At 44.0% G+C, this 8,955-nt stretch overlaps 1 pseudogene; it reads left to right on the forward strand.

The window, feature by feature from the left end:
- The first annotated feature begins 687 nt into the window (after window positions 1–687).
- LOC146200250 (uncharacterized) lies at window positions 688–7,865 on the forward strand (annotated as a pseudogene).
- Window positions 7,866–8,955: the final 1,090 nt, after the last annotated feature.

Genomic DNA, 8,955 nt, shown 5'->3' on the forward strand with positions numbered 1-8,955 from the left:
CGAGCGGCTTAACTTAGCTAAGCCAGGGTATACAATGCGAAAACAGTAGTAGTCTTGGACGAGGCCGAATCGTTTCTCTGTTGTTCCTGTGACACTATTTTTTTTTCTCCTTGCGGCGTCGCCTTGCAAGTCTCTCTTTTCGCTTTTCGGGAGTTTCCATCGCTCGTCTAGCTCATCTCAGCTTCATTTTTCGAAGTGCAGCTTCTTCATGGTGAGCGAAGTCGGCAGGATGAATAGATTCGTCTTGTACACGAGTGAAGCGAGCGCTCGCAATGAACCTTGTTGCCTCATTCATGGCATAGCACTGCACACTCGCCGCAATTTTCAGCGTATGCATACGCGTTCACAAACGAGCGGCTGCTCAACAGAAATCTTGGGTATTGAAAGGGGTATAGACGCCTCATTTTTCGTTTAAGCGTTCTTTGCTTCAAACATCGCGTATTGTTTCAGGGAGCATGATGCACAATGTAGGAATCATATATATCCGATGAATAATTTATTATGGCATGTTTATACTGAGCGATTTCGGTTTCGGTTTCCGAGTGCCGGATTAGGGCATGACATCACAGCTAGGGAAGCGACACACTGGCTTGGTCACTTGGGGGCAATAGTAGTGACGCACTCTGCTATTCATTGTCTGCTTTCGCATACACATGCTGCACCGGCGAACCCAGCCAAGCAATAGCTATGCCAGACTCAGATTCCGATGAAAGTGTGTCGTCTTCGGAATACGAGGACATCGACGCCTTTTCCAGCGAGGGCGGCGGTCAAAACGCAATTGAGGATCCCTAGAATCATTTTCGCTTCGATCCGCTTGCCAGGGATGACGACGGCGAAGCGATGAATGCTGAACAAGTTCAAGCGCAACACGTTCAGCGCAGAAGCAACGTTGACTGGTAAAACTCTTGGAAGTTTCAAGTTTTACTTTTATTTTTCAACGCAGGCGGCGCAGCTCATTAGACGGGGCCTTCATCAGAGTTGTATATATTTCATTCATATTGCCCTGTCAGTTTGTGAAATCTATTTTTTCCCCTTCTGCTCACTATCACTATCGCTGTAGGTTGCTAGAGCTTATAAGATAAACATATATTACGTCTTCATCGTCAGTGCCTATTGCAGTATAGTCGGCCATAACAGGTATTACGTACGAACGGTAACGTTGATGTAATGTTTGCCACTTTCCGGCATCTTGTACTTGCGCGAAAGCAGAAACACACATGGCAGGGTGCAGGGCGAGCGCACTGCAGCAACGCACTGCACCAGGTACTGTACCAACTAGGCCGACAACATATCTTACTGAATCACTTTCCGGTGTTTTTTTTTTCGGAGTATGTAGGTATATAATCAGCGGTGGCATGTAGTCGTCATTATGGCGCTTTCTGCCTGCATTGCACACGGTATACCCTACGCGTTACAATGAAATGTAATTTTATTGCAGGTGCATCTGCGGTCGCGGTCGGCCGATGAATAATAATAATAATAATAATAATAATAATAATAATAATAATAATAATAATAATAATAATAATAATAATGTTTATTGCCACTTTGTAGATGATACAATATGGTTCAGGCCCGTCATAAGCCAACAAGAGGCTTGAGGGACTGGGCCCGGCAGTTACGGCCAAGACTACAAAAAAGGCAGTAGATATAGCAACGCTTCTCGCTACACCCAAGCGAGAGCAAAAAAAAAAAAAAAAAAAACGGGCGATAAAACAGGTTAACAGCATGAGTATTGAGAAATTCAACTCTAAACCCAGAGTAGACGTCAATATAAATATAAATGAATTAACCAATATATTTGTAAGCATAACTTCACTCTGACAAAAGAATACAAATATCAACAAAGGGCTTTCAGATGCATCTTTAGGCTACGCATAGAAGTTACCGCAAAAATTTCATCCGGTAACTCATTAAAGATTTCAGGTACATAAGCACAGCGCCTTGCTTTCCCGTATCTAGTTACACTCCGTGGTATATAATAACGTAATGTTTTCCTTAACTTCCGTTCAGGAGTATTAATAATTAAAAAGTCGGAATTCCAAAAATGCCGGTGAACAACGGTCTGCACAAAAAGAGAATGAAATGACGGAAGGCCTAGGAACTGAAAGACGTCCGTGCCGGATGGTATGTGACAATTGTATGCAATGCTCTTCAACATGTTTTTTAATATACTGTCAATACGGCAATGCCAGCGTGAAGGACATGGCCCAAATGTAGTTATGCCGTATCTGAGAACACTGTACGCGAGTGCATGAATTATAGTTTTTTTTACTGACATCGGCGCCAAAGACTTCATATTGAAGAGTAACCACGTAACTTTCCGTAGCTTAGCACACAGATATGCCAAGTGGTCATGCCAAGATAAGCTGCTGTCAAAAACAACACCGAGATATTTGATCGAGTTAACATATTCTATTGGCTTGCAACAACAGGGGAGGGAATCATGATCATGCAAGAATACTTGTCTATCTATAAGTAGTGTCTTTAAAGGATTTCTGAAACATATCATTTTCGTTTTGTTTATGTTCACCGAGATTCCATTATCGGAAAACCATTTCATGACATAATTAATGTTTTCCTGCAACACATTCACTGCCGTCTCGTAGTTTATATGCTTCGTGAGCAGAACTGTGTCGTCAGCGTACTGAAAAATCAAGCACTTGGATGTTACTGAGCTCAGATCATTTATAAATATATTAAAGAGCAATGGAGATAGAATGGATCCCTGTGGTACACCCGCTTTTACAGGGAGCTTTCCACTGTGTTCCATTTGGTTGTTAATTCTGACTACTTGTGAACGTCCGCATAAGAAATTCCTTAAAACAGCATAAAAAGGACCTCGAAAGCCCAGAAGGTACAGTTTTTCTAATAAAATAGTATGATTAACCGTATCAAAGGCTTTCTTAACGTCTAGGAAAAGAGCACAGCTAAACGTATTTTCATCGAAAGCAGCGTACAACTCATCAGCAAATTCCTCAAGCAATAATGTAGTACCTCTTCCCTTAATGAACCCATATTGACGGGTTGAAATGGCACCGTATTTGTCTAAGAAGGAAGTCATACATTCAAATAGGAATTTCTCTAGTATCTGTGATAAAATCGGCAGGATAGAAATCGGTCTGTAGTTCTCGATAGCATTCTTTTGTCCTCCCTTGAACAGCGGTTTTACGATAGCAGTTTTCAAATCTTCAGGTATTACAGCGTTTTCCAAAAACCCATTAATTAAGAAAAGCAGTATGTCCGAGAGAGCGGGAAAATTCCGCTGTATCAGTGCAGCCGATATACCATCTATTCCGGCGGGCTTGTTTTGTCGGAAGCTAAACACTAGCCTGGCAAGATCCTCCTTTGATAGCCTTGGAAGATACGCGGAAGCTGATGAAGAATGTTTTAGAGTACATTTAAAGCTTTGCCGTGTTGCTGCCATTTCGGCCGCTAGCGTAAAATACTTATTGAAATCGTCACCTTTCGACACAAGTTCGTCTACCAAAACGTCCGAACAAGACAGGTTCCCATCGTTTCCCCGAAGGTGTTTAATCAGAGACCACATTTTTGCAGGATTTTTATAAGATCGTTGGAACTGCTGCTGAAAGTACTGCCGTCGTGCGGATCGAATAAGTGCTACAACCCTGTTTCTGGCGGTTCTGTATTCAGAACGAAGGTCATTGTTATTAGGAGCACGTTTAGAGCGTTTCCAAAGCCAATCGCGATTTGCGATTGCCCGCATGATTTCAGAGTTTAACCAGTTGTGATTCCGCCTTTTCTTACGCACTAATTTCCGAGTACACGTTTCTTTCAGCTGGTCAAGTTTATTACAGAACTTAGTGTAAACTAACTCCACCGGTTCGCCTTCAATTAAGAGTGCCCAGCTAAAGGACCCTATCAGCTTATTCAATCTTCTTTCATCTGTAATTGTGACAGTTAGCATATTAGCATCCCTGCTACTTGATGCAGTGGTTCCAGGCAGCTTATATTTCGGCGAAAAACGACAGGCAGTGAAATAATGATCTGCTAAGCGCTGTGAAATAAGGCATGCGGACAAGGTGTGATGCAGTGCACGAACAGCGATGTGATCAAGGCAAGACCTCACCAGTCGACCGTTCATGAGATCTTCACGTGTAGGGGCATTGATCATGTTTTCTATTCCAAATGCCGAAAGAGACGACAGGTAATCAGAAACAGGAATCTTAGTTGGGCATAAAATGTCAATGTTCAGGTCCCCTGCCATGCAGAACAAGTCATCTGCTTTGTGTTTCAGAAGTGCCTCTTCGAGTTCAATGACAAATCGTGTTATGCTAGCACATGGTGGTCTATACACAGCCAATAATGTAAGGGACGCATGCAATAGATCTATCTTTAAGGCTAAACATTCCGCATGTGCAAACGAGATGTCGACAACAGAAACATCGTACTTTTGGTTCACAAAGACAGCAATGCCTCCACCACGGCGCACTGCGCGTGTGGCAAACCTAGCACGATAACCATTCACGGTGAACAAATGTAAACAGGATTCCGGTGAATTAATCTCGGTGACAACAAATATGTCCACAAAACCTACCAATTCCTCTGCCAACATCTTGAATTGTTCCCAATACTTGCGAAGACTACGAATATTGAAGTTAACCAACGTGAATTCCTGACCTGTATTTCGGCCAAGGTTTGCCCTAAAAGCAGCAAAGTCTGTAAACTCTAGTGGATTTGTGAAGGATCCGTGATTCATTTTATCTTATCGATATCGGAGTCACAAGTAACTCGAATGAGAGCTGCGGTTTCGTCTTTCTTTGCGAAGATTTTGCCGCCTCTAACCCAAACAAATTTGTAGTGTTCTTTCTTGCCTTTAGTCCTTGCTAGCCAAAACAACCTCCTGTTGCCCTCTGTCAAATTTTCATTGAAGTATAGCTGGTCCGATGATTCCGCATCAGAAAGGCTCTGGAGCTTGCCCCTCGCTGCGAACCAGCGTTCTCGAACAGCAACAGAAGAGAATCGCACCAAGATAGGAGGCGATGATTTCTTGCTTGGAAGACGGTGGACAGCCACCACTTCCCCATTACCAGGCTTTTCCAGTTCAAGTTTCTCGGCCAGCTCGTTAAGGAACTTAATCAGATTTTCACCTCTCTCCATTTCCAAGCCGTGAATTTCCATGTTAGCGTTCCTGCTATGCTGCTCGGAGTCGTTAAGCCCTTTCTGCAGTCGCTGAATCACAGATTCCTGAGCGAGCACCTTTTCCTGCAGTTGGCATAATTTTTCATTACGAGCCGAGGCTTCTTCCTTATCAGCTTTAAGTTGTTCGGCCACTGCGTCATACTTGGCAGAAAGGAAGCTTACCGATTCTTCGACATCATGAACCGTTGTACAAAGCTTAGTGAATTCTGCTTTTAGCAGAAGCAAAGAATCAACTTTTGCATGAAGCTCTGGCATGCATTCGACATTTCGTTTAATGTCTTTAATCTCTGTCATAAGTGCTGCAAGTACGTCAGAGCTGTCCGCTGATTCTGTCAGCTGCTGCGAATTTGAGCCACTGCGTTTTTTGCTAGTACGGCAGGTTTTGCACACCCAAACGTCTCTTTTTTGCGGGCCCATCGTACTGAACGTATTTGGAGCGATACCTGAGCAGTTCTGTCCCAAATGATACGGCTCTTTACAGTCCATGCATCTCATAAAACGGCCGTCATCCGGCAATGTATTCTGACAGACAATACACTCCTCGCCCTTATCCATATCAATGCAGCAAAGTTCAGAAATAACACTCAGCAGTCGGTGGCATGAAAAAAGAAAGTAACAAAGGAACCTCTTAAAAACACATGGGTATCAGCGTTCGTTAGGCGGTGGGCGCGCTAACCGGACGGAAGCAGTTGCAGTTTCCGAAGTCCCGCCGCAGCACCGATACCGCTGCCGACTTGTGCAAAGGACGAGCAGGGGCGGAGCAGGCACTTTTCCGTTGGGAGATAGCTAGCAGCGCACAGCTCTCACGCGCACCAACGTAAACCAGGGTGACCGGCGTGCAGGACAACTCTCAAAGAATGAAGCGGTGGGCGCGCTCACCGGACGAAGCAGTTGCAGTTCCCGAAGTCCCGCCGCAGCACCGATACCGCTGCCGACTTGTGCAAAAGGACGAGCAGGGGCGGAGCAGGCACTTTTCCGTTGGGAGATAGCTAGCAGCGCACAGCTCTCACGCGCACCAACGTAAACCAGGGTGACCGGCGTGCATAATAATAATAATAATAATAATAATAATAATAATAATAATAATAATAATAATAATAATAATAATAATAATAATAATAATAATAATAATAATAATAATAATAATAATAATAATAATAATAATAATAATCAACCTGACTATACCACTGCAGGGCGAAGGCCTCTCCAATATTTCTCCAATCAACCCCGTTTTGTGCTAGCTGCATCCACATGACTCCTACGAACGTCTTCAGCTCATCCGCCCGTTTGACTTTCTGCCGCCCCTGCTACGCTTTCCTTCCCTTGGAATCCAGTTTGTTACCGTAAGCGACCATCGGTTATCCTCTCTTCGCACTACGTGTCCCGCCCATGTCCATTTTTTCTTCTTGATTTCCACTAGAATATTAGTAACTTGAGTATTTCTTTGACCCAATCTGCACGCTGCCTATCTCTTAATGTTACCCCTACCATTTTTCGTTCCATAGCCCTCTGCGTTGTACTGAACTTAAGTAGAACCCTCTTGGTTAACATCCACGTTTCAGCCCCATATGTGAGTACAGGTAAGATGCAATTGTTTTACCTGTACAGCGCCGTAAGGGAAGGAAGGAGGGTGGGAGTGAAAGTGGAATAAAAGAAAGAGGAGCCGTAGTGGATGGCTACGGAGTAATTTCGACCACCTGGGGATCTTTAAGGTGCGCTGACAACGCACAGCACACGGACGCCTCTTCGTTTCGCCTCCATCGAAATGCAGCCGCCGCGGTCGGGATCGAACCCGGGTACTCCGGCACAGTAGTCGGGCGTCTTGCACTGCACCACCGCGTCGGGGCAGCGAACGGGATTCGGTGTGCTGCCGCGAAATCCCGCAGATTGCCGCCCGTGTGCCTCACGGGGCAGAGTGCATAGCAAGCCACCCCACTTTCGTGAACGCATGCCTTAACGTGCATGCTTTACAGGTGGCGTACTACGCCCTCAGAGAAAATCGACCATCGCTCATCGCTGCACCGGATATCCACACGTAAGCACAAGAACTTATTACGTGTGTGTCGTGTTCACGTGCACAAGGAGATATCTCGGAAACACAAGTGATTTTTCCGCGCATCGCAAGGATAGAGCAGCATGATCTAGCTCCCTTTCGCGTAATGCAGAACGCCATGGCCAACACTAGTTAATTTTTAAAATATATGTTCTTTCTCCATGACTATAGTTTCATCTTACAAGTCGGAATTTAACTGATATTTATAAATCAAACCATGCATTTCTTCGATCCTCTTAATTTTGTAAGCTAATCTGAGAATTTTATGTACATAATGGGCATAAACAGAAAGGCTTGATGTACGAATTCTTATTTCCCGTTATGCCATGCAAAAAAATAAAATAAGCCATTATCTAGCAACCATGCCAAAAATATCACTAGCTGACAGCATTTGCAAAAACGGATACGATAGGTGGTCATTGCCCATGGTGATGCTTTGCCAGCCTATTTCCGGATGCTTGGTAAACAGTTCCTTTTTTTTCTTTCTTATAACTAAGAGATACAGGTAAATGGCGTACAGACAGTTCACCCGGAAGGTGTGAATTTGGCTGGGAGGCAGAAATCGCAGGGTGCTGCCAAGCTGCGCAGTAGGCGAAATACAGAATGCTTTGCCAACGGCCCGATTGCAGGATTCAGGCATCCAGAGTAAAAAAACAAAACTTGTTTGCTTTGCACGAAAACCAAAAAATGCCAGAAAAGTCAGTCGTTCTTTATTTTATGTTTGCATTCATCACAGTCACAACTCGACTCTAACACAAAGCACACAAAAAACAGCATTAACTTAACAGAAAACGTGGTTAGAGTGATAGCGGCAGCAGGTAACATGACCAATACATGCATGACTTGGTGCAACAGTAGTCGCTGCTTGAGCAGAGCTGAAGAGAGAATTGGAAGTGCGGCATTGGCTCTTTTTAGGGTGCTGGTCATGGACTTTGTAGGTGCTTGTCAGCAGCCAAAACAATACAAAAATATTTCCAATGAGAGTGATGTGAGTGAACAGAGTGCCAAGCATTGGCCCCAGAATTTCAGTTTAGCAAACCTGTCTGTTTCTTACATCCCGACGGTGCCTTGGCGATAAAGGCTATGTAATGAGGTTATGAGGCTATGTAATGTGATGAGTAACGAAGAGGTGCTAAGTTTTCTTCACGTTTTTAGGTTTCTCATAATGCAGTTGAACTTTGCCTGCGTCACACACAGAAGGAACTGAAGCAGAGACCACCCGCACTTTTTAAAGACAACCTTAAATGAAGGTTATGATAGCCTGAAATGCATGCATATATTATGGATCACTCGCCAGCAATAAAATGTGAGTCCTCCATAACACTCCAGATTGTGCCCAGCACTGGTCATCTCCACAGGAGCATGTGCTATACCTCAGCTGATCTGTTCGGATCCTAACCAAGAGCCCGATTTCGCTTTACAACTGCTCTAGCTATTACTGCTGCGAGTGCGCAAAACACAGCCCTCTACCATTGTGTATATCATATGCTGAGTCGCTTTGGGACATTGATCTCATAATCCATGCCAATATCGCAGTAACTAAGCAAACTTCTAGCTTAATGCAGGCTATGAGACATTTGCAAGGAATGGACCAGTACACTACAACATCGTCTGCATTTGGACCACAATATCTATCATATGCCCGGCATTTTTTAGATGAACGAGTTATTTGTCTTTGCAGTGGTTTTAACAGCAAAGGTTTGCTATAAATACTTAGTTCATGAGTGGATTATGCTCGT

Source organism: Amblyomma maculatum, chromosome 2, assembly GCF_055883805.1.
Source record: "Amblyomma maculatum isolate TAMU_Amacu chromosome 2, ASM5588380v1, whole genome shotgun sequence".
In the NCBI taxonomy this organism is placed as follows: domain Eukaryota; kingdom Metazoa; phylum Arthropoda; class Arachnida; order Ixodida; family Ixodidae; genus Amblyomma; species Amblyomma maculatum.